Source organism: Oxyura jamaicensis, chromosome 4, assembly GCF_011077185.1.
Source record: "Oxyura jamaicensis isolate SHBP4307 breed ruddy duck chromosome 4, BPBGC_Ojam_1.0, whole genome shotgun sequence".
NCBI classification, from domain to species: Eukaryota; Metazoa; Chordata; class Aves; order Anseriformes; family Anatidae; genus Oxyura; species Oxyura jamaicensis.
The window spans coordinates 33,164,428-33,189,452 of NC_048896.1; the positions used below are offsets into that span (position 1 = coordinate 33,164,428).

Sequence of the window (25,025 nt, forward strand, 5' to 3'; positions counted from 1 at the left end):
TTATTTTATTTTATTTTATTTTATTTTATTTTATTTTATTTTATTTTTTATATGAAGCCTTTTAACTGTCTTCCAAGATGCTTCAGAAATCATATAAAACTATAATCCACAGCCACATTAAATATGGTAACATACTTGGATATTCTGTAATGTCACTAGCATGTAAGGGCTACTAAAATGACTAAGGGACTGGAGCGTTGACATACCAGGAGAGGCAATGAGGGCTGGGAGTGTTCAACATGTTGAAGAGAAGGCTAATGGGAATCTCAGGAATATCTATAAATTCCTGATGGGAGGGTGTACAGAAGATGCATTCAGACTCAGTGGTGTCCAGTGACAGGATAAGAGGCAATGGGCAAGAGGCAAAATGAAAATTGGGAAATTTCATTTAAACACAAATTTTAAAAAGTTTGTTGTTGTTGTTGTTGTTGTTTGTTTGTTTGTTTTTCTGTGAGCATGGTCTAGCACTGGAAAATGTTGCCCAGAGATCTTATGGAGTTTAAATGGGCAACCTGCTCTAGATGATCCTGCTTTGAGCAATGGAGGATTGTTTTGATGGTCTCTAGAGGTTCCTGTGAACTCAACATTTGTGCTACAAATAGCAAAAGGACAGTTTCCATTGCACTTGTAAGTTCATCAAGCTAACTCAAAAGCAAATATATTAAAATATATATTTTTATTGTTTAGAAGGAATAGAATTGTTATTAGACCATATTTTAATTTTAATTTTTATTTAGTGTACAGCAGAGTTATGGATATAAATGTGCTATAAACATGCACAACTGATTTCTCCCTGCCACTCTGTAACATAACATTATGCATTCACATTTGCAGAACAACCCAGGTTCATTCTGTGGAAACAAAGAAGAAAGGAGATCCCCTTACCACCTTTTTCAGAAAATGGGTGGAATAATACATCTATGCCAAAACCTTTGAATGTGCATTACAGATTACAGCAACTAAAAGATGTTCAGCAAAATAATGCACTTAAAAATAGAAAAGCAACTGGTTACTACTGTGAAGAAACAATACTAATAACAAAATATGCTGGATTACAGTAAAACCCATATGAAGCTTCCTTGTTTAGGAAGCTGCCTTGCTTTGGAATGCAAGTATTGTCCAGATATGTCTGATACATTCGATGTGCTTCCATGGAATTTGACTCAGCCAACATTTGAATATTTTCCCATTACTAATTACAGTATAGATTTAACAAAGATTTGATAGTTATAGATAGATATTAATTATAGTGTTGATTTAACAATAGATTTCACGGTTATTATTATTTTTTTCCTAGATCTGCTTTGTTTTGGTTATTATTTCACAGCAGCTTTGTGAAATCTGTTTGAGTCTGAACAAATTAGTCAAAAGCCTCTCCTTTGGGGATAAATTGTGAGATGTAGTAGCATTTCATTTCCTAAACTTTTCCTTAATTTAACATTTTGAGCATGATAATTCATGCTAAAACCGTACATTAGAAAGTTGAGGAATAAAAAGAATTATTTAATTTAAAATATTTTTTCAAAAAGATATTAAGACAGATAAGTTGAAGATGGAACTAAGACATTTAAATGGAAGTTAGTTTTCCAGAGGGATATTGCATTTAAATACAACATTTGCTTTGGTGGTGGGATTAAGGAAGGAATACATCAACATTGAGATTATGAAGGAGTGGGTGCCTTGGAGAAGATGAACACACCAGAAGAGGTAAGCACATTGCTAGCGATGTTTATATGAACTAAATACTTTATCTGGTATATTCAAACTGTCAATGCAGCATAGGGTGAGATGATTAAAAGGAATGACTAATTCTTGTGACCTTTCATATATTCAAACACACATTCATATTTTATTTTTCCCTGAGCTGCATGCTTCTTGTGTACTTTGGCCATGACATGCAGAGCTACGTCTGCCAAAGGACTACAGTAGTTTTCAAACACGTGCTCAGCCACTGCACCCTTTGGATGTTTTTGTTTTTACCAGCAAAGCTGTCTCACTGACTGTGTTAATCTTTGTCTAGTACATGCATAAACCCATTTGTGTGGAGTCTGCCAGAATCCTGACTGGTCCTATGTGCTGTGACGTGAGAAAGTGTTGTGCACAGATACTGAGCTGGCCTTTGTAGAAAATACCGGGGCAGCGCTCAGTAGCTTATGCAGTTGTGCAACTCTTACTTGTCAAAATAATTCTGCTGTAGAATATTTGCCTAGTCTGTGGTTCCTTTCTCTTTTTCTATGAGGAAGGGGGGAAGGTTCAAATACACACATCTCCCATTTGAGAGGTGTTGTTTACCCACTGAAATTTAAGCTGCTTTAGTGCTTGAGTAGTGCTTCTTTTTTTTTTTTTTTTTTTTTTTTTTTTTGTCATATAGAGCAACACTAGAATTTCATTAGGCCAGACACAAAGTGAAATATAAAGAAGAGGATACAACAATTACCTTCCTTTTATTGTTTTCTACTTATTGCCTTAAATTTAGAAACATGACCAGTGAGCTGAACAAATTTGTATTGGGCTAGGCAGACTGTTTATTTATTTTTTACCTAATTCCCCTCTTGCATTTCCTAATATACTGCTGTTGAGGGAGTTAGCAGGTCTATATAAGTGAAACATATATACAAATACTGAGATATAGATGTCTTTTTATGGATCTGCAAGTTCTGTTGTATGTGACTGATTTTAATTTATTGGAATGGTGATTGTCAATATCTTACTGTTATACTATTAAATAAGATTAGCTGATTTTGCGAAATTCTCTATCAGTTAAGAAATATTACTCCTATTTCAATTATTTCATTCCCTGTAACATTACTGAATAACAGTATAATGTATGATATACTAAGAATCAGTTCTTAGTCTTTTGAAATGGGAAGTGAAAAAAAAAATCCTGAAAAATATGAAGTTAAAAATCCAAAATAGGAATATGAGAAGGAACATAGAGAAATACTCAACCAAAAATCTCTGAAAGTCAGATGCTCAGCGACACACTGAAATGTTCAATGACATACTGAGCATTTTTGTTAAATTTGAAGGGAATCAGACTAGATCATTTCGTTATTCTAGCTCCCTGGACCATACAACATTCCAGATCACTATTCTCTGTAAGCAGGGAAAGTCAATGTTTCAGTGTTAGGAAATCCCTTCTCTCTTATGGAACCACATTTGTTTTGCTAATTGTAGAAATAATGTTAGAACAAGAATATTCTCATTTCATTGACAACCACACGATTCATTTTGGCAAAATGAATGTCTCATTCTGAATTTGCATTGCTATTGTTCATTTAGGCTTTTATATCTTACTAGTTGTATTATACCATTGTAGTATAGTTTCTATGTTTTATGTTCTGTTATATGTTATATGTTCTGTTATATGTTTCTTGTTATGTTTCAGTTTCCTTGCCTTTTTTTTTTTTTTTTTTTTTTTTTCCACCCAGAATTTCCATACCAGGAATAGTTGTGAGATTTCATGGCTGTGAATTCCTTTCCAGTAATAAACACAACTGTGAAATGTGAGAATTTTCCATAGAATTGATTTTCAAATTCTCTGCCATCCTTGTCATGGGTTTTTAAGGCTTATTAGACAAATGTGTTTAGATGTATTGTCAGCCTGGAGAAAAACAAAGATAAATATTTCAGCTTCATAATATTACTTGACTGCATGCCTGTAAGTGAAACCTTCAATTAATAATTTTTAATGTTTTCTAATTCTTACCTTTTCTTTTGCCTCAAATCATGAAGCTCTGACAATATAAGTAGGCCCTGTATAAACTTTTATTAGATATACAAAGATACAATGAAAACATCATCCTACCACTTTTGGAGGGAAATTTTAGGTTGGCTTGTGAATCACAGTCTAGGTGCAAAGGACTACGTAATCCATTTCTAAACAGCTGAGACAGCAAAATCTGTAAGGTAATTTACAGTATTGCAGCAGAAGTCTTCAACAGAGTTTAATTAAAGTGCTCTGGTGATCTGAAGATACTTAAAATCCAGCACTGAAATTAAAGAAGTCCACATCAACAGAAATTTTTCTCAGGCTTACGATGCCAGTTGGCATTGTTATACATATATATGTATCATGTATAAATCTACATTTAATGACCAAAATATGGAATTCAACCGCCCCCAAGTAAGTGATGCAATGCCAAAATATGCGGCACCTTGTCCAAGCTGGTAGATTCTGATCATTTCAATGATGCATTTAGGCTTTTTATACAGTTCATGGAGAAAGTTAGATGAGTGATCTAAAGTGGAAAGTTTTCTGCTGAGTTGCTTTGAGCTTGCAAGCAAGCGTAGATCTTATGCTTGCAGTGCACAGATCTGCACCCTGTACTTTGAGTGTCTGCTCATTTGGCTCCAGCTCCATTTCTGAGCATCAATGTTTAACTTGAAGGGAATGTTTGCATATCCATGTTAATGGCTGTAGAATTACTACAGTATACATAATGCAATATAGACTCTGCAATGCATAGACTAATCTAATGCATAGACTCTGTAACTGATTGCCATGCAGTGTGGTAATTTTACATGGGTTCAGGAAATATTTAAGAAAATTTATTTTAATTAAATGCAAAGTTACTAGCAGTGAATGTGGGATAGTACTTTGTAGAACTGCAAAATATATATCTTCTGTTTTGCTCTGATGACTGTCAAAGACAGGATTGTGAGATATGTGGATCTTTATTCAGAATGAATACGCTCATGTTTTCAGTATTATAGCAGTACTATCATGTACACTAAGTGAACTAAATCTATTCCATGTTTCTCAGATTTTTTTTCATTATTCTTGAAGCGTTTGATTTTTTTTTTTTTTTTTTTTTTTTTTAAACCTAGTTTAGGTATATTACATTCTGTCCTTCCCTCTATATCAATATACAGTCAGTCTTCAAAATACATTTATGCATGTGCATATGTATACACCTAGTCTGTATACCTTTCAAAACCTAGGAAATAGTCCAGTTCTCCATGTCACTAATTTCTATTTGAAAGATAAATTATCCTATTATGAACTCCCCAAACTGGTACAACCTGGCAAAATGGCAATAATATTTACAGAGTGAGTTTATACTTTTCTTCCTGGCTTAGGTGACATTAGGTGGGGCTGATATAGTTCAGTGCCAAGAAAAGCATATATATATATCTCAAAGTGCCTTATAATGAATTTATCTGATTCAATACCTCAGAAAGATTACTCTTGTTCAAATGAGAAAGAAACTCTGATATGTGATACATTTAGCACTTCTAAAGTACAGGTTTTTGTTTTTTCTCCTCTTGGAATTAGTGAGATTAAGGTCAAGCACTAAGGTCACAGTTTCTGTATGAATGTAAATTGGTTTTGTACAAGCTGTGCCTCTTATGCTTGTAAGAACTAAGAATTATCATGATCCCACATTCCAAAGACAATATCACTGCAAAGTTTATAATACGTTTTTACAAAATGAAACAAAACAAAACAAAACAAAAAACAACAGGCAACCAATATTTGGTAGGGGATGAAGGAACAAAAACAGGTAATTAATATTTGGTAGTGGATGAAGGAAAAAAAATAGCAGTGGTTAGAACAAAATTTCATAAATATGTTATTTTCATAAATTATAAAGTTACAAGATAATAAAATATGCTAAAAGTATTCTTTGCCTTTGTAATGCCTATTGAGCATCTTGGATTATATAAAAGAATGAGGTTTTTCATAGGAAAAAATAATACAATGTCTCTTATTATCATAGTGTAGTTCGTACCTGAATATGTATATTTATTTTATTTTGGACTTTTTGCTTTTACAAGTAAGCCTGGTTATTCCTTTTTCCTTTTCATTTAATTTACGTCTAGTTTCTGTAGACTTGAAATATGCTATCTTGAAGTTAATTATGTAGGGGATTCCCAGATATAGTGCACAAAAATAAAATCTGTATGTGATGAATTAGAAGTGGCTAGTAAATACAAATTGTACTGCTAGGCTGGAGCCCCTAGGGTCTCTGGCAGTTTTTTGTGTTTGCTTGTTTTTTTTTTTTTTTTTTTTTTTTCTTTTTTTTTTTTTTTTTTTTTTTTCTTTTTTTTTTTTCTATTTTCTATTTTCTTTTTTCTTTTTTTTTCCAGCTTTGTGCCTGTGGATAGAGTATTTTTTTGCTTAAAGTTTTCAGAGTACCTACTTCATACAAAAAGTGAGGGTGGATTTTGGCACCACTGCAGATTCTTTTTCCAGAACCTTTTGGACTTTTTTTAAGTGTCTGGGCTCTAGCTCAAAGTTACTAACCACATCTGGCATCTGGAGCACAGAAAGTTCAAAGCAGGATGTCTCAACAGCCAGCAAAAAGTTCCAAAAATTTAGAGAGTAAGTATGTGCAAATTGAAAATCATACACTAGGAATCTAGGAACCAAGACATATCAAATATTGAATGACTAAATGTAATACAATGAAGCTGAATTATTTCATGCTGATTCACTTAGGTGTATGACTAATCAGTCAGAGCTAACACAGTAGCAAACTCAAAAGGGTGAGAGAACTTCAGAAATCATAAAAGTTGGAGAAAGAACCAGTAACTGGGAAAACACTTTGCTTAACACCTTTAATTTATTGCACAAATTCATTGCATAGCTTTCTTATATTGCCATAACTGAGAACAAATACTCAGCCTAAACAATCAGAGATGTGTCTATATTAGCCTTTTGCTCTACATCTCTGAACCATTATTACTGGTCCTAATGGTAGCTGATACAGTATGACAAGCACTAGCCCTTGTCATGCCAGGGAAGCAGTCCTAACGGTAGCTGATACTGTACTACTAGCTCTAGTAGTTCTTGGCATGCCTCACTGCAGACAACAAGGTGGTGAAAGGTAGTAGCATCTTTCCCATGGTAAACCTCTCCAGTTCTTTGTAGCAGTACAATTACTCTGATTCAGGGGACTCAGGGATTATCAAGCCAATATCTACAAAAATATTAAAAAGCTAAAAGTGGGGCTGAAGATGAGTTTTAATAATCGAAATCCAAGACTGGTTCTTGAAAGCTCTGCTGAACAGTGTTACAGACTATATTTTTGGTAGTCATGCACAAGATTCCATTCTTCCCTTCAGTCGCTGTCATTTTGTTAGGATTAAGAAGAATGTTTGAAACCTAAATCTGAACGGTAGTCTGGAAATTTATCTACCCAAGTATTTACCTGTCCCATTTCATGTTAACTTCAGACAAAATATGGTTGTTTTGGCCACTTTCTTTAAATTTAGAGGGTATTTGGTGTGCTCTGTTTTGCAGAATACTTGAAGGATTAGTGCATTTTGGTAGAGTATAGGACGAAGCAGTTCAGTACCTTCAACATTATGAATAAACGAAAATCCATGTCTCTCTAGAAAGTGTCTTAACCATGAGGCTGTCAGGCGGTATATTGATACTGTTTTGATTCAGGGGACTGACCTTGTTTTGAGACTACGTCACTGAAATCAGTGCTTCCTGATGTATGCTTGTTTATGTTAGACTTAATGATCAATTTATGTAGCTGCAGAAATTGACATCTTTATGTTAGGTGTTTTTTTTGTTTGTTTGTTTTTGTTTGTTTGTTTTTAAGCTTTAAGGTTAAAATATATACTAACATGATTCATTTAAATTCTAACCTAATTAATTATTTTCAAAGGTTGCTTTCTAACACTATGGGAAATAAAAATCCATAAATTTTCAACCATGATTAACAAATCTGTCTTGTGATAACAGAGGAATATTTATTTCATCTAGATATTGCAAAAATAGTTTTCAGGAAGAGCATGAACTAAGAGGGGGATAGATGCAGAAGGAAAAGTAGGAGAAAGAGCTGTGTGAATCTACTGAATTCTTCTTTAGGCTTGTAGTTGCTCATTTGACTTAGAAGTTGCATTAGCATGAGATGTCAGTTTTCATGACAATGAATTGTTGTGACTGCTGTTTAAAAATATATATTTTATTTGAGAAAAAAAAAAAAAAAAAGAGGTAAATAAATCAACTTGAGTATAAGCCCACTGTGAGACAACTTCTATTCTCTCTCTTTATCTGGAATCAGATAGCATTTTTTGGTTATGGAATCCAGCTGAGTCTTCAATGCTGTAATTCTGAAAGGCACTTGGAGTCAGAATTAATGCAGAATAAGAAAACCAGAACTAGAAAGAAACAGAGGAAAGGAAATCTGCAGTATGTGGTAACCACAATATAGTAAATCATAAAGGCAAAATAAATCATAAAGTTGTAACTAAATTTCTTTTTCTTACAAATATCAAAAAACAAACAAACAAAAAAAACAAACTCAGGACTTATGTCCATATGTTTAAGAAACTGGGCTATTCAGATAGGTAGAAAATGTCAAATTTACACTGAAATTGTAAGAACTTTGTTGTATTTATAGATTGTCTTTAGTACAGAAATTGGAAAATAAACAATAGTCAACAAAAATGTAGATTTACCTCTTATAACTACATTTTTCCTTTAGTTCAGAGTTGACAGAAAGTCTGTCATGGGTTTCGTCTATGTGTACTGAGAGGGTGAATATCCTGACTTTTGAACAGTAACTATTCTGGGAAGATCTCCTGTTCCCTAATAATTTTTGTTAGAAAGTATTGTATCAGTTTTTGCTCAGGGGTCCAATACCGAACTAAATCTTTGACTCACACCCTATTTCATAATACAGAATTTGCTTCAGTTCAGAGACAATACTGGGAAGGATTCACTTGCGTAAACACAGGCATCCAAAGTAATTTTAGATGCTTTAAGGAATCTTAGATACCCACTGACAGACATGACACAGAACGTACAAGAAACCCAGATTTTCTGGAAGAGTGTTGAATAACGCAACAGTGCATTCTAATCCCTGAGACAGAACTCTGCCCAAGTTTAACATGTGGAGATTTCCTGTTAGTAGATGAGTTTCTCTGTGGCATAAAGACTGTCATATCCCGTTGAAAGTCTTAACAATCATGGGGTCCAAGAATTATGCTAAGGTGACAGAATATATACGTGGATGTGTATCTGTGTCATACACACATAGGACAAGGAGTTAATGAGTTCAGGGTAGTGTAAAATGTTTGAGATCATATGGATGATTAATTCTCAACCCATTGTGAAGTAATTTTAGATTAAGCCTAATGCTCTTTCACCTTAGAGCAACTCATGCTAGAGGCATCCTAGCCATGGAATAAAATAAGGTCATAAATCAAGAATAATTTAAATATTTTGTCTGTCATACCAGGATGTTTACAACTACAGAGTATGAAATGAATTATTAACTCAGGATGACTCCTGGAAGATATCATATTTGTATTTGGAAGATGGAAGATTAAAAAAAAATGTTGCCTCTGGCACATGTGAGCCTGCTATGCATTTCAGTTTACTTAATAGATTCATTACTAACACTTAATTTAGCTGTAGTGCATATATGGCAGTAGTTGCTATATAGACTTTTTACTGCACAAGTAAAATCAGATGACTGTTCATTTGTGTGTCTTTAGCAGGATTTTAGCTCCTCAGTTTGCTCCTAAGTACCAGCACCCTTGAACAGAGGACAGATTTTTCAGGCAATCAGAGAATATTCTAAAGATCAGATCTATGAGTATCTAAGTTTTCTCTGAAATTGGTCAATTTTTTTCATGAATGGCATTTTCCCACAGAAAGTACTGGTAAACTGAAGCCACATAAATTGCATTGGGTTCAACAAAATTTCCAGTAACATGCTTGAGATAATTGAAAAAAATATATACTACTGGGGCTTTATTATTTCATTTCAGTTTGATGTCAGAAAGTTCTGCTTCTGTTACATGTTATTGCATGTATCCATTGACTAGGTTCACACTGATGATTCTCTTGGCTCACTATAGCAAACTGCGGTCACACTTGCAGTCTGCCTCTCAAGTTGAAAATTTGGTCATTTGAAACTGGGCCTGTTTACAGTCGTGCTGGGAAGAGACTGCTGAGAGGAACAGAAATAGTAGCAGCACGAGAACAGGCTGATTGCATACATAACTATACTTTCTGAATGATGAAAAAGAGTATTGGGAATTATTAATGGTCTTTAACTCAAAGAAGAGAAAAATACCTCCGATAACGCAATATTGCTGCTTGATCTGGCAGCCTCACAATTCCCAATGCTACAAGCTGAGTTTATGGTTCTAGGAACAGCAGTACAGGCTGTTCATGGGCAGTATTCCTCTGAGCAGTACTGCAGAAGGAGAAATAGAAGAATGTTAACTTTTGGAAGAAAAGGAAGCTGTTCCACTAATATGGAAGTTTTGCAACATGAATCCCAGGAAATGGTGAATATGAATTTGCCTAAGCCAAACTCTGACCTTGAGGTACAGCCCATCACTTTAAGAACATTAATGACGTGGAAGAGGAAGATAATCACTAGTCAGGCTAGGATCACTTGAGATAACTTCTTCAGAGTCTCAAGAGTTGCTGGCCATTTCCCAGAGATTATCTGTTCCTTCTGTAACAGTGGTCTACTTTCAATTCTGGCAAGATTTTTTTTTTTTTTTTTTTTTTTTTCCACAACACCTAGCCAGAGAAGTTCCCTATGAGGAGACCAAATGACATATTACTCAGTAGAGACCATCTCCACTTATAATTGCTGAACTACTTCAGCTTAAGTATCCAATACTATTGAATGGCACAATGGCCATTTGCCAACATTCTGCAGATGCAGAGACAGTTTTGGCTATGATCCCAAGAGGGTGGGGACATGAGGCATGATAAAACACATTGAAAACAATCATAGAACAAATATGCCCCAGAAGGTTACTTCAGGAGAAAAGGAGGCGAGGTCTATGTCTGCTAGTAATCTGAACATAACACTTAACTATTGCTTCTTATGATTTCATCAGCTCATTCCAGCAGCGTGGCTCAACAGACTTTAGCAAGTCTTTTCAGAGGCAGCAAATATGATTGCAAACACCCTGGAGCTATGAACTTGGTCATGTTATGTGTGTGGATGCTGTCCATAGTTACGCTTTCTTCTTGGGAAAGGCAACAATATTACATGTTTTGTAGTTGCTGCTGTTTCTAGTGACAGGTACCTCACAGTCTGTTTTGTTAAAAAGGAGTACCAAGTTCAGTGGTCCCATGAAAGAGCATTGTTATACAGAGAGGATGTTGGCAGAGTCCAACCTTCCATGCTGACAACTGTCGGTAAGATAGTACTGCCTCTCAGATCAAGTGAAAACATAAGGTAACGAGAACAGGTCTTACAAGAACTGCCTACCAGGATGTGCATTTGTATCATATGAAAAGAAATGTTCTTGAAAGTGTCCATGGAAAAGTACAATGTCACAAATAAGCGGGCCTGCAAAGCTTCTGGTGGGCTTTTGGAATGTGGCAATAAATTTTAATAGGAAAGGCCAAATGATAATTTTTAGCATGACAAATGAGAGGTTTCCTAAAACGTATGTGGACCTATTTTCCAGGTGAATGATGTCCCTTTAAAACCCCAAAGTGAATGATATTATTTGTTTTTCTAGGACACTGGCATTTCTGAGTATTCATGAGCCAGAATACTGATGTGTTATTTGCTGTGCAAGGAAAAAAAATAATACAGAAAACCTGACTTCGCTGAAATCTATTTGTTCCCAAACAGTATCAGCTTTTTGCCAGAATCACAGCAAAAGAGGAAGAAGGATATAGGGAAAGGAAATACTACAATGGGTTCTGCTGCTACTAACAATTTTCCTTCCATTCACAAAGTATAAGGTATGATTTACCAGTTGCCTCTTCCCATCTGTAGGGGTGTAGCTTACTGCTGCTGCCACAGCCAGAGAGAAAGAGGATTTATTTAGGGCTTCTTAGTAATTAGTAGCTGAAGGAACATTTGCATCAGGTGGCTGTTGTCTATCTCTCTGTTTACCATTTAACAGGTACATAAGGACATCTTGACAGTCCCATAATCTCAGACACCCTTGACAATAATCTAGGCCTTTACTTCAGGTGCTTCTTGAAGAATGCATTCTGCATGTGGTAGAAGAGACCACTGACCTTCTGTATCATGAGGGAAGGAAGGAAGGACGGAAGGAAAGTGGGAAGTGGTAATGGTTCTTAGAGTTTCCATGACAGTGTGGAAGAACTTCAGAAAAACTCAGTGGAAAGCATACATTCATTTCTTCTTTTTCATCTTAATTCCAGGTGATATGGAAACGTTAATAGTTGAATTTAACATCTTGTAAACAGCAAGTATTGCAAAACTTTCACTGAGAAGGAGAAGTGGTTCAACCCCACAGCTGTAATTCCCAAAATTACAGATATTATCAGGAAAATTATCTGGAAAAACAGATAACAAATTTCATTTTGGCAATCCTATGTGTTAATACTTCATACTTCAATACTTCAATTTCTTTTTTTTTTTTTTTTTTTTTTACTCTCCTCCTTCCGATTTAAATGTTTTTTGTTTTAGTTGTTGCATGTATAAAGAGTCTTCAAATCTATCTGCTTTCCAGTACAGGGAAATACAAATCAACAGGATTGGAAAACCTTGACATTTATCATATATCACAAAAATAAGGTTCTTAGTCATTTTTGGCTTTTGAAAATGTTAAAAGTTCTGGTTACTGAACTGAACTGACCCAAATATTTTCTGAAACTTCTCAATAAGGACTCTAAAAGTCTGATACATCTCCAGTTCATGGGTTTAACATCTTTCAGTATTAGTCTTTAAATATTGCTACCAAACCCATTTTGGTTGTGATTTATGCAACGTATGTCTCTGCTTTTCAGCCCTGTGGAGGGGGTGATGAAAAGGGCCTAAATAGATATGTTCCTCTAGCTCTTTTAAAATATCTGCTATTTTTCTAGTTGTCACAATCATGTAATATAGACTGCATCATGTAATTGCATACTGTTAAGTCAAAGTAAGAGGTGTGCTACTCTCAAATTGTGAAAACAAAAATAACAACCACAATTAAAAAATATATATATATTTTAGGAAATAGCAGTCTTAACTAAACAAATATGTATATATATATATATATAAAACAATTGCAAAGTCACTGCCAAATGGTGTAATTGAAAACTATTCTTCATGCTTATGCTGTTCTTATACAAACAAAATGATTTTTTTTTTTTTAAATAACCTTGTGAAATGTTGTTTTATGGAATTTAAACTTTCTGCTAATACAAATTTAGTCATTACTTTGACAAGCTGGTGTTACTCGGTTGAGAATTCAGATTTAATTAAAAAATCATGTATACCACATGTTCTTAAAAAAAGGCTGAACTGACTTTAGCTTTACACCTCTAGCCAAGTCTACTTGCTTACAAAAGCATATTTTTAAGCTAGGACAAATGACAGATAACCTCTGAGACCTTGCAGAACTGAACAGAAAATATCAGGAACTAAACTGTCTGATACTAAAAACACAATTCTTACTGCTTGACAAAATGTTAATAATGAATGTTTCAAAACAGAAAGCAGTGGCCCTCTCTGAGGAAGTCGCCAGTGTGTATCTCTGAGGGATATCTGATGGTATAAGATATGCTTTGGGCTGAAGACTTCCTGCACTACAAATGAAGGGAGTGAAGGATTACTTATCAAAGAAGTCAGAGACAGTGATGTGAAAAATCTGAAAAAAAAAAAATCTTTGAACAAAAAGCCATGGTGAGCACAGAAAGTGTGGCCAATGTAAATGCAAAATGTTTTTATTTTTATATTTTTCCCATTATTTCTTTAATATATATAATATTAAAGAAAAGATTCAGGGCTTAAACTGGGAGACTAAAATAAACTTCATCTAGTATAAACTATCAAAAGCAGTTATCTTTATAAGCTGGTACTTTACCCTTAAATTTGCATGAATGCACAAGGAAACACAGTCACCTTGTTTATAAATTGCTGTTGGGGAAATTCTAGTTGATCAGATGCAGTTTTTGGGAGAGTGAAAGGCAGTGTCTGAGGTATAACTCAGTAATAGGTAATACCATAATAACAGCATTTCATGTGGAATCAGATCAAAAGGCCAGAGAATTCTGGTGGTAGCAAATACCATTTTGGTATAAGAAATAAGTCACTGCAGAGTGGTTCTTTCACTGTCATACATATAAGGACCTAAAAGGTAAGGGAAAACTTAGTTCAGTCTCAAGATCAGAGTTCCCCTTTAAAAAGCAGTCCCCATGCCTCAGACAGCACTTCCAAATAAGAGTCATTCCTCCTTAGCCATTGGGCAGACCTTGAAGTTTCTGTCAAAGTGTCAAAACATGCAGCTGCAAGAAGCTGCAGTGACTAAGATGTGGAATAGGAAGCAGAAAATAAGTTTTTTGTTTTGGCTGCTGATCCAGAAAATTCAAAGAAAAAAAATCTATTGAATCAAAATATGTTTTGTTGTTTGCAGTACAAACAACAGCTTGGTCCTTGCTTTTGCCCCATACTTCTTAGCAAAACACTTTGTTCAAAATGAATGCTTTCTAGGTTTTGTAAGAAATAAAAATAAAAAAATAAAAAAGAAGAAGTGAACCAGTGAAAGATCACATTCCCTTTCCTGTTACTGGATGGTGAAGGTATTTATTTAGACACACAGACTCAAGGGTTTAGTGTTCTGTTCTACCTGAGAGATTTTGAAATAATGTCCCTTTACCTTAGAATACCCTGACTACCTCAGTGTTGAATGGTTATCCTAACTACCTTTGTTACCATCCATCCTGTGGAAACTGCAGAAAGAAAACACTGAGACACACTAAACAGGAAGGAAAATGCTGACTCTGTTTGGGCATTGGGACATTCATTATAGAAATGAGACACCCTGACTCCTATTTCACTGCAGTGTTTAATTACTAGGGGTTGCAATGATAGGTTGAGAGCACTTTCCACTGTTAAGGCTGTTCACCTAAGAGGTGGGAGATACAGTCAGCAAGTTGTGAAGTCATTTTCTACAACTTTGATCTAAGACAGCCTTTTCTACACAGGCTAGTGTGTAGGTAAAGCAACAACAACAAAAATTTATTTTCATGTTTTAATTATTTTTAAGGTTTGAAAGCATTAAGAATTTTAATAAGTTCACTGTATAAAAAATTAATAATCATATAAAAAAAAAATCCTACCAAATGTAAAACACTTTACCAGCAAAAGAATCTAACCACTGTGGATTGACTTACAATATTTGTTTTTATTTATCTGCACTTGGATGCTATTAAGTTTTTTTTTTTTTTTTTTTTTTTTTCCTTCCTTCTCTCTCTCTCTAAATGCTTATTATTGTATGAGCAAGCATTACTCTTAATCCTATTGTGGTTAAATGAGAAGATTTAGCAATTTCACTCCATGCTTTCATCTTTAACTGCTCTTACCCATGCATGCAAGTCTCTTGCTACTGTTTCATCTGTCCTGAAGAGATTTAGTCCAGAATGTCACCTATATGGAGTTTCATTACATGTTGTGAGCACACAATTTGGGGTCTGATAACAACAACAGAAAAAAAAAAAAAAAAATGTCATAGGTTTGCACCTTCTCAGTGGGAAATAGTTAAGGAGAAGAAATACAGCATGGCTATGAATTGCTATAGAGCCATGAGAAAAGGCAAATGTACCTTTGAAAGGTCCCCACCAGGACAATTCCAGGAAGACAGCCAAGGAGCAGGATGATGGTGCTAGGCCTTGGTGTGAAGTCACCTGGAATAGTCACAACTCTGGTCAAAGACATGCAAGAAAATGAACAGAAACTAGTTTTTTTCAATGCAGAGAAGGCTACTGGGGTGACAGGTGGAATGGAGAACCTGACTAATGAGAGGTGGAAGGGTGTGACTTGTTTAACTTTGCAAAAGGAAGGCTGAGAGGGGATAAGATTGCTCTCCTCAGGGATAAACACCACAAGGGAACAGAACTGTTTAAGTAAAAGAACAATGTTGGCACAAGAACAAATAGATATAGGCTGACCCTGAACAATCTTGGACTGGGTATTAAAATAAATTTGCTGACTATTAATAAAGTGTTCTTCGAGTAGTCACAGCTATCCTGCAAGGATGACCAGTGAACACCTATACCTGAAATAAGAATATTTGCATCTCTGAATAAGGATGGATACTCCAAAGGCAGCAGAAAGCCTAGCCATGTATCTATACTTCTCTAGCACCTGTTTCTTTTTTTTTTTATTTTTTTATTTTATTTTTTTTTTTTTCCTTTAAAAGTGGTTTATGAAATCAGAGTGATGCAGTGTCATTTTTATTAGCAGGAATCCATGTTTAATGACTCTCTTCCAAGCTCTTCCCAGCAGGTATTCCCAGCACATGCTACCATTAAGCTTCTACAATTTAGCTGGTAGAATATTATCTGTACTGATACTATTACATTGGGGTTCATTTTTAACTGATATGTTCTCATTCAAGAACAAGCTGCTGGCTTGATGCAGCATTTATTTGCTAAATTGTTACTGATCTACCAAGTGCATCAAGTCATACCAAATGATCGTAACGATTCCTTCTAGTCTTAAAGCCCATTAACCTGTGGATGACCTGACTCAAGGTTCACTGGAACCCAGGGGAATCTTCCAGTGGTTTCATTGGTATGTATAGATAATAAGCACATTTGAAAAACAGTAGATTATTTTTTGCCAACAGGGATTCTGTGAGGTGTCAGCTATGAAAGCTGCCATTAAGCATTGTTATGACACTTACAAAGACAAAGTAATAAGCTTTGAAAATTACATCATTTACAATAGATTATTTACTTTTGGCTGTCACTAATGAAAGATTTAGAGCTCTGCCCAAGTTATTTTGCAGACGAACATTAGGGGTTATGAACTTAAAAGAACCTGTTTTATTAGCAGGCTAATAAGAGATGTACTGTCATGTGCTGTAATGTTTTCCTTGCAGGTAAAGCCTCTGCTTTGCTGACAGCATTAAGTTGAGGAAAAATAAATTCAGCTACTGAAGATGTTGTCTAAGATGTCTTCACATTTGTAGGGAACAATGATATAGGAACAAATTCTAGGCATAAAACCACAAAGGTAATGTCTATTGAGAACAGTATAGTTAAATAAAAGAAAATAAAATATTCTTCTGGAAGAAAAGTTGAACATATTTAATTACTATATTTTCCTAAACTAGCATATTACTGGTTTTAGTAATTTTTTTTGTAACTCAGAGGACAATAGCAGCTTCAAAAATTTTAATTGTTTCCTTGACCTACATAATTTACAATCCAGTGAATCAATCCAGCAAACATTAGGCTGGACATAAAACAATAATTACAGAAGCAAAATAAATATAGATTTTTGCCAGGATCAACTTAATATTTAGAGTGATAACAAGTACTAATATCAGATTTTCCAGCAAGGAATAGACTATTCTCAAAATAAAACAAAACAGTGTTCACAAAAAAAGTGGTAGATATTTCTACTTTTTTTTTTTTTTTTTTTTTTTTTTCCCCAAAAATATTGTGGTTTCTCAAACCAGGTAGCCCAATGATCACAAGGACTGGTTTATTTTGTTACCAGTGTGTGCCTCACATTTGACTTATTTTGGTTTCTAGAAATGAAGCAACTTTCACTATGGTGGAGTATTTATAAGATGTCTCTCCCATGCAGATTTGTTATTGGTTAGTAATGTACAAACTGACTCTGCACATTTTCTCAAAGTTCGAAAACTGTATGGTCTTTATTTTCTGCTTGGCCATCTATTTTCATAGAAACCACATCCACCCTTCTACAAAAATTGTTTAATATCTGCCAAGTTGCTTAAGAGTTTTTAGGAGAAACCAGACGGTCATAAAAAAAATACACTTACAACACATTCACATAAGTCTTGTTTCCATGAAAAATCATATTAGAAGTTAAATACATTGAAATTACTATCTGCTGGCCTTCTTTCTCTGACAACTCATTAGTCATCTTGATAGTGATTTTATCATTTTATCATCAGTAGATAACATAATTTGACATAAAACAAGGGAATGTTGCTATTTATGTTGCTCCCTTCACTCTTCATTTCAGGGTTGTACATGGCCTTGAAGACACTAATGATTTTTAAAGAAAAAGTCACTTTATTGCTGTGCTTTAGTTTATTATCATTATATTCATGCAGATGCTTGCCCATGGTTTCTTTCAGTTAACTGTAGTACATTCAGCATTTATCAGACATCAGGAAAGAGAAGGAAAGGAATTTTTCTCACAGGCCTTAATGGAGATGCTATTTTAGAAAATGTAGAACTTTAATGATGAAATGTCAACATAATTCCTAAAATTGGATATGAAGAGATATACAAAGCAAAAAGGAAGTCAAGTGAAACTTAAGTGAAACACAGTCTAAAGCAGAAGGAGCAACTTGTCTAGAATAACTCCTGTTTGCTTCATTGGCAGTATGTGAAATACCCAGCACATTCTGTGATGTTTGCTTTCTTATATTCTTGGCTTGTCACAAAAGCAGTGTGTGAACTGGGTTTCTGGAAATAATTTTAGGGGCTTCAGAAGAAAATTTATATTGTATTGAAATGTTTCGGTACAATTTTTTTTTTTTTTTTTTGGGGTGTGCGTGTGTGTGTGTGATTAAAAAGTATTGATTAGATTAAGAAGACAACTGAAAATTTGTCATGCTGGTCCAATATGTGGCTGCAGTCCTCTGAGATGAGATCTGAGGGATTTCACACAGGACCTGGCAGTGTTGGGTGCAAGAACCTAACAGAAATGAAAGAGACCCGAAGTCTTATTAGCCCAAGTTTCTTCTCATATGTGCCCTTATGGTTCCTCATATGAGAAGTGAGAAGCTTTGTAGGGGAACTAAATTACAGAACTTAAGCAGAAAAACATCAGGTCTGAATTTTAGCATGTAGACATTGCTCTGGGATACATTGACTGTGCAGGGTGAAAATTATCTTCAGATGAGTCAGTGAATGGCAGCCTCCACTTTAAAATGCATCCCAAGCACCTTGATTCATAAGGTAATTTATTACTAGGAGTCATACTAAAAGGTGCTTTTTGGCAGAGCCAACAAATATGGGAAATGTTACAAAGAGAAACTTTTCGGAGCTTCCTGTTCTCTGAGATCTGGAAGAACAAGCTGTAACTACAACACCTGCCTGGTGCTCTGTGTGTCATCTCAGCAAATTTCCCATCTGTTAAACACTGAAGCAGAGAAAAAGCTGTTTCAGGCCTGCAACAATGTTTACAGGACTGCTTAGCAGTTTCATATTGTAAAAAGACATTAATCCAGAATGTAATGTTCAGATACATACACGAGATTTGTCAAGCATTTCTTACTATCTTAAACAAATAAATGTTTAGTTTAATCATGGTATCAGTCTTAGTATTATTATAAAGGTCCAGAATATTGCAAACAATAAAATGGGTAACGATTTCTTTCATTTTAAGATAGGTTAGAGAGATCAGTAGCACTAAACAAACAAACAAACAAAACAAAACAACCAACCAACTAACCAAACAAAACAACCACCAACCCAGAAGTCTAAGAAGTCACCACCATGTGGGTTTCTTCCTGGTAGAACTTTGGTGAGACTCCCCAAAGTAGTTGCCCCATACTGCTATTACACCCCAGTCACTGAATGTTGTGGGAAGAGAAACGAATGGGCCTATCAGTGAAATTCCCATTTAAAAACTGATTTGTTTTCTAGGCAGGACTCACTTTTAATAACTGCCCTTTTGTTTCCATATTCCTCTGGAATCTGTTGGCTCTTGTCTGATGCCGCTTTTGCACCAAGTGTCTGTGTTTTGAAGGTGTGAGGGGGGGCAGGGGGATCCTCCATGGCTGCAGGTCCCCTGTGCATGAACACGGCAGTCACCATGACCTTCAGTGACCTGGTTAGGGTTAGAACATCCACTGTCCTTCTGTGGTGGTTTTACCGTGCTAGGCAGCTGAACACCACAACCACTCTCTCACTCCCCCTCCTTGGATGAGGAGGTGAAGAAATAAAGGCAAGAACAACTCACGGGTTGAGATAAGGATGATTTAATTAAAGGAAAAAAATATTAAGGAAATATTATTATTAATTAAACAATTCGACTAAAGGGAATAAAGGGAAAGGGGAAGAGGGAGGGGGAAAGGGAATAATAAAACAAAACAAGTAAAGGCTATGTGGAAGTGCAGTGGAAAGAAATTACTCTCTACTTCCCGCAAATGGGCAATGCTTAACCATGTCCTTGAAGCAGGGCCTCAACTCACGTAGCCGGTGTTCGGGAGGAGGACAGACGTTTTCGCAATGAGAGCCCACCCCTCCCTCTTCTTCCTTTTTCCACCTTTTATTGCTGAGTGTGACATCATATGGTATGGAATATCCCTTTGGTTGGTTTAGGTCAGCTGCCCTGCTGATGTTTCTTTCTCACTTTTTGCCCACTCCCTAGGAGGGTCAGAGAGAGTCCTGATGCTGTGCCAGCACTGCTCAGCAGCAGACACAACACTGGAGTGATACCACTGCTGTTCTAGCTACAAGTGCAGAGTGCAGCACTGTATGGGCTGCTGCAGGGTAAGTTAACATCCCAGCAAGACCCAGTACACCTTCCCCGCCCCCCCCCCCCCCCCAAAAAAAAAAAAAAAAAAAAAAAGAGTAACAACAGATATCGTCAAGGTAAAGAATATTTCTTTCTTTTGCAGCCACACCCGACATACTGTTACCATGGCTCAGTCTTGTGTTCATCTTATACAGCAAAGCTATTGGCCTAATTTTGCAAGGGTAAGAATAAATGTCCATTCTTTTCTCATCTGACATCATATCAAGAGACAACCATAAATATGTCCTTCCAAAGCAAAATTATATAAAAGTAATCTGCAATGTATCTTCTTTATCAATATGGTTGATTGTGGCTGAAGATATGGAGCCAGGCTTTATTTTTATTTACAGTTGTTTAAGTTTGGAACATATCCAATGATTTCAGTAAAGAGGTTCTAGATTTACACTTTTTTTTCAGCAGAGTTCACTCACAAGGTTATTATGATTAATGTGGTACAATAAATTCTGAGGTAAAATTTTTGGTCCTATCTTAAACTCTTGCAAAACATGTTACACATGCCCAAAGTGCAATGAGAGTATTAGGGGAATGTAGAATTTTATGCTTATCTTCAGATCTCAAAGAACTGTGAAATCAGTCATATTTATACGCCAGAAAACTGTGACTGGTTTGTCAAGTAATTGTAACAGGTCACAACCTTTTTAGCCTCAGGAGCAAAACCAAGCGTTCTTCTTAATATATGTCTAATACACAAAGCTATTTGAAACCTTCTAAAGATCAGATATTCCAAACATTTAGATATATGCTTAAATTTAAGTAGCTAATCAGTTTCTAGTCAATTCAATGGAACTACTCCTATATACTGTTTATTTGTAAATTGAAGTCATTTAAGCAGAGGTGACTTCTCTCCTTGCCTTATTATATCATGTTTTAGTTCGTGTTACGAGGGTAAAAAAAGATGTGACAGAAAGAGAGAAAATCTTTGAACAGTAGAAGATCTTTGGTTAATTAATGTCAAGTAATTCCTTGTGATTTCAGTCATTCATTATAAGGTTGATTTTCCTGGGTAATGCTGTATATGTTACTGTTCTGTACCATAGACAGGCGGAGTTGGATTTACTTTACATACTCTCTCAATACATCAGAAGTAGTTTACTAGATATTTTAATGAGCATGGTCCTCCCAACAAGTGGTGGCAAAATCATCACTGAGGAAGAGTTTTAAATCCATCAGAGTGAGAAAAAAGTTGATCATACTTGTGGAGGGGAACTATAGCAGTAAAGGAGGGTGAACACACTAACTGCTATGTCTTTAAATAAAGTGGAAACAGACTTTGGGTTTTATGAAAAAGTTTGGTTTCTTTCTTTCTTTACTTTTTTTTTTTTTTTTTTGATACACACTAGTTTTCTTCTAAGTGTATCTGCTGACTGAACCTTTTCTGATGCCTCTAGCTTTTTTGTATCAGTTGATTTCCAACAGGCATAGGGGGGAAATGAGCCTTTTCAGGGAAAGAAAAATCAGAAAATTCATTATGCAAAAATGTTTGCAAATTGTGGTTAGCTCAACCAATTTTCCTGTCAGTAGCATTGTCATAAAGATTTCTGATGTTTCTACTGTGATACATCTTAGGATTCCTCCAAAACACACATACACACACGTCATGTGTGCTAAAACACACATACACACACGTCATGTGTGCTAAACTACAAAAACACATAGAACTAAATGAGAGAGAACTGTTTAATCTATTTCTGTTAATCACTTTGCAACATGGTCCATAGTAGCTGAAGCCATTCTTTGGAGCTTCACTAAAGCCAGTACAGAGTTCAGGAAAGTATAGACCTTCAGTTCACTTCAGTGGTTAAAAATGTACTTATCTCTCATGTTATGATTTATTAAACTGTTGTCACTGGAAAGGAAATATAGATGCATAAATAGTACACCCTTATTCCTTATGAATAATATGTGGAAATGGAAATGAAATAAAACAATATAAGGGACAATAAAATAATAGGAACATTATTTTAAATAGTTAACACCTTTGCCATGTATGAGTGCTTAAATAAATATATAGCAAAACTATTATTCTAACTTGTTTTTATTTAGATAATAGATGTATATATCTTTTGTTATATTCATTTGATATAACTCCTGAAAGCAAATATTTTAAAAGCTGTTAATTCTTTAAAATAAATATACCAAGAGTCTTACTTTAAAATAGAACAGGCTTGTTTTGTTTAAGGCAGTGGTGACAATGTGAAAAAACAAACAAACAAACATAATGTAATCATTAGCCCTCCTCTTTGTCTCTTTAGCTTACTGAAAGAAAATCAAAGGAATTTGTGTGTCAATAAAAGAATGTAACAGCTCTTTCAAAATCTATATTATTTCTGTGTGAAATGTTGTCTAAATGAAAAACCCAGCTAATGTTGCAATTTCATCTGAAAAAAAATAAAACTGGACCTATTTCAGCATGCTGGAATCAGCTAATATAAACAATTGCACAAATATTCTTTCAGTGCTAGAAAGAAATGTTTTCTATTAGTATGGAAAATTTCCAGATCTCAGTAAGACCAAGGAAGCAGCTTGTTTCCTGAGGAGATGTGAAATAGGAGCTATGCCTCCTCCCCTCTCCCCTTTTCATATAAAAGAAAAACATTAAAGGAATAAAGTAAAATTATCTTCTGGTTTCTGCCTATTATGAGTTCAGTTATATATGAGACCAAAGTATCATATATACAATGTATCATAAATGTGAAATTCATGTAGTATCAAATAATAATAAAAATGTTTTGAGAAAATAGGACCAAAACCAATGCAAACTAGAGTATACACAAGCAGTGCCAAGCACAGCAAAAAGATCATAATAGGACCATAATGCTTATCTTATTTACATCACTTTACTTTCTTTGTCAGAAGTAGTTGTAAAGGGAAAGAACAAGAAATTTGTCAGAGATTTCTGGTACTGAGTAAGTGGCTTAGGAAAAGGCCTAGTGATGCTAGTTTAGATCCTAGCATAGGACTGGTATCACTGTGGATTGATTTTGATTTACATCCACTCCCACTTTAGCTATCATGGCTTGCTCTGTAGTGTATTCACTGCATTTTGTAACTCAGCTTCATGGAGCATGGATTATGACCCATTGTTTTCCATACTTTCTAACTGCTCTTCCTAGCTGTTGCACCGCCAGAAATGTAGTGAGACCAAGAAAGTAGTGTTCCAGCCAGAGCTCTTATGATGAGATTTTGGTTAACAGTGGCTTGTACAGATATTCCAGTCTTGCAGACTCTCAGACAGTTTCTGCCTCATATATAATACCTCTCCCAAATGGAAGTTTTCTGATAATTATACATGACTAATTTAAAAAGATAGTATCACAGTACACTACCTGTGCCATTTCCCATTTAAAATATCTCAGACAAATAATGTCCTCATCGTTAGGCCTAAGGCATACTTCCGACAACCTGTTGATTATACCTGTGTAAAGTTAACACTTAACCCATTGGAGCTCAGTCTTTATCACTCAGTCTGGGTGTGAATACCTTGCCTCGAATTGTCATGCAGGTCTTTATATTGTGCGATATAAACCATTTGGTTGCTTCTTTTGGCATATTACCCTTTTTATGCCTTTGGACATTCTACTCCAGTGAATTCACTAAGACCTTGTGAATCACAGTAGCATGTGTCAAGTAGAAAAAGTCATTCTTTCTGTCTTGTGAAAAAGTTTTCAGGGAAGCAATAAGTACTTGCCAGTTTATGTTATGCAGACATCTCAAAAAGCATTGGCTTTGGCATCTGAACAGTATTTTAGGAATTATCTTTTCAAAATATTTAATTCTCTATGACTTCACATCCTTCATTTGAAATTGAGTAACAGCTATTTTGCAATTCATGGGAATCCCTTGTCTTTTAAATACATCTTTCAGCAATAATAGGATGTATTCACTTATGTAGAAGAAAATGAATTTAGGGAAATGTGGCACAGCTTTTCAGGCTTCACAAAGGCTAATCACAGGAGTTGTTGATGTTGAAAAAACATGTTGCTTTATACAGTTGTTAATTATAAATTTTGTCATGAGATAATAGTCTTTTGATTAATTACCCTCTACTTCTGAGATAACAATACATTGATTTGCTTGTTCAGTTATACCTACTTAGTCAATAATACATTATCTGCCCAGTACAAGTTCTTGTGCTTTGGAAGCCTTAATATAACTATGAAGCATATAGTCATTTGCAACCTACAATTTGTTTTGTAATAAAATAGTATTTTCTACAGGCCAAGGTTATTTGGGCATCTCTGGTAATCTGCTTTATAACCTGGCCTCTTTAAGATTTCTGTAGGATTTGCACTGCACAATTTTTCTGCATGTTCCCTGAGGTATGTTCACCTAGTTGGTACACCATGTAAGAGGTGAAGGTAATAATATAGATCAATGTTTTTAGCATCCTGTAAAGTAGTAGATCCACTAGATACAGCTCATCGTAATGCAACAGCAAAGCATCTATTACATGTCTCATTTTCTGCTATTGAAATATATCAGTTCCTACTGATAAAAAGAACCACCAGGTTTCTTCTCAGTTTCAACAGGTTTTTCATTCTGTTTTATTGAGAGCTCACAATGTCTTGGTCATGTAATAAACAAGTTCCT

General features: G+C 35.1%; 3 long non-coding RNA genes across 3 annotated transcripts in view; 2 read left to right on the forward strand and 1 right to left on the reverse strand.

Annotated features, from left to right (window-relative positions):
* The window catches only part of LOC118166672, a 17,504-nt gene extending 1,769 nt beyond the window's left edge, over window positions 1-15,735 (reverse strand). Inside the window, exons 1-2 of the long non-coding RNA XR_004750658.1 lie at window positions 15,508-15,735; window positions 15,269-15,376 (exon numbers count right to left, since the gene is read on the reverse strand). This is a non-coding gene — a long non-coding RNA (uncharacterized LOC118166672). The remainder of the gene's footprint in view (window positions 1-15,268; window positions 15,377-15,507) is intronic.
* Window positions 1,562-9,329, forward strand: LOC118166671. The gene is made up of 4 exons (XR_004750657.1): window positions 1,562-1,707; window positions 3,432-3,661; window positions 6,094-6,328; window positions 9,204-9,329. It is a non-coding gene; the product is annotated as an uncharacterized LOC118166671 (long non-coding RNA).
* LOC118166673 lies at window positions 10,952-18,360 on the forward strand. Its single transcript, XR_004750659.1, has 4 exons — window positions 10,952-11,174; window positions 11,580-11,692; window positions 16,401-16,478; window positions 18,022-18,360. It is a non-coding gene; the product is annotated as an uncharacterized LOC118166673 (long non-coding RNA).
* Window positions 18,361-25,025: the final 6,665 nt, after the last annotated feature.